At 43.6% G+C, this 1,839-nt stretch overlaps 1 non-coding gene across 1 annotated transcript; it reads left to right on the forward strand.

The window, feature by feature from the left end:
• Positions 1-15: 15 nt before the first annotated feature.
• On the forward strand, positions 16-76 carry LOC115868236. Its single transcript, XR_004045496.1, has one exon. It is a non-coding gene; the product is annotated as a U7 small nuclear RNA (small nuclear RNA).
• Positions 77-1,839: the final 1,763 nt, after the last annotated feature.

A 1,839-nucleotide genomic window follows, 5' to 3' on the forward strand; every position in this document is an offset into this window, starting at 1 on the left:
TTCAGGTATGCTGATCAGTGTGTAGCTCTTTTAGAATTTGTTTAGCAGGTTTTCTGGCTCTTTCTGGAAAGCCCCCTTTAAAAAAAGACATGCTGAGCGAATTCTTCTTTTTTGGTTTTCTAATTCTAGGTCTTTGCCACTTCATTATAATATCTTACTTTGTCTTCTCGACCTGCCTTTGAAATGTTCTCTGCAGCCCTTGGCATCATTTCTTCCTTTTGTCTTAGCGACTGTCTGAAGAAGACCACATTTCAGAGCCTCGTTTGACATCCACTTGGATCTTTTCATGACCTGTGCTCGCCTCATAGATGCTGTTCTTCACGTCACCTCGCAGCTCAGCCCATCTTCAGTCTAAAGTGTTTCATGCATCAAGTCTGTTCTTGAGGAGTTCTTGAAGTTCAAGGGGAATAGCCTCAAGACCGTATTTTGGCTCTCATTGACTTAATTTTCTTCAGCTTCAATCTGAAGGTACATATGAGCCATTGACGGTCTGTTCCAATCAGCCCCTGACCTGGTGTGTGGTTGCTGCTAACATTGAACTTCTCCATCATCTCTCCCCACAGATGGAGTCAGTTTTATTCCTGTGTGTTCCATCTGGGTAAGTCCATGCATATAGTCACCTTTTGTGCTGTTGGAAAATACCTTCTGTCTTCTTTTGGTCTAAGAGAACATATACCATTTTATCCGTTAGGTTTCTTGACTGCTCATTTAATCTGTGTGACTCATGTCTCCCCCCACCCCCCGGAAGACTGTTAGGACCTTGAGATCTTTGGGTGTGAGGTTGACTTTTGCTACTCACATTGTCTTTTACCGTCTGGAAAGTTTCACCAATTTTTCTCTGCTGACACCCCACTTTCAAGGTGAGAGGCGCTGCTAGGTGTAGATGCTTAACACATTCAGCTACGAGCCAAAAGGCTGGAGGGGTGAGTTGACCCAGAGTCCCCTCAGAAGAAAAGCTTGGCAATCTAGTGCTGGAAAATCAGCCATCGGAAACCCAACAGAGCACAAGTCTCAGTTTGAGTTGGAATTGACTCAAGGGCAGACGACAGTTTGTTTGTTCGGTGCTTTAAGGTGTTGCTTAAGTTCCATTTCCTCTATTTGATGTCCTTTATTAAATTAAACCCACTATGTACTTTCCCCCCCAGTCTTTTTATTTTTATAAATCATTTTTGGAGGCTCTTACAGTTCTTATAACAATCCATACATCAATTTTTAAAATCATTTTATTAGGGGCTCATACAACTCTTATCACAATCCATACATACATCAATTGTGTAAAGCACATTTGTACATTCATTGCCCTCATTCTCAAAACATTTCCTCTCCACTTAAGCCCCTGGCATTAGGTCCTCATTTTCCCCCTCCCTCCCTGTTCCCACCTCCCTCATGAACACTTGATAATTTATAAATCATTATTTTGTCATATCTTGCCCTGTCTGACATCTCCCTTCACCTACTTTTCTGTTGTCCGTCCCCTAGGGAGGAGATCATATAGTTCCTTGTAATCGGTTCCCTCTTTCCTACCTACTCTCCCAGTATCGCCACTCACACCACTGGTCCTGAAGGGATCATCTGTACTGGATTCCCTGTGTTTCCAGTTCCTATCTGTACCAGTGTACATCCTCTGGTCTAGCCAGACTTGCAAGGTAGAATTCATGTCATGATAGTGGGAGTGGTAGGAAGCATTTAGGAACTAGAGGAAAGTTGTATTTTTCATCGTTGCTACATCACACCCTGACTGGCTTGTCTCCTCCCTGAGACCCCTATGCAAGGGGATCTCCAGTGGCCTGCTAATGGGCTTTAGGTCTCCACTCTGCACTCCCCCCATCATTCACTATG

The sequence above is a fragment of the Echinops telfairi genome, unplaced genomic scaffold (genome assembly GCF_000313985.2).
Source record: "Echinops telfairi isolate 266 unplaced genomic scaffold, ASM31398v2 ScPeMD7_8;HRSCAF=38, whole genome shotgun sequence".
Taxonomy (NCBI): Eukaryota; Metazoa; Chordata; class Mammalia; order Afrosoricida; family Tenrecidae; genus Echinops; species Echinops telfairi.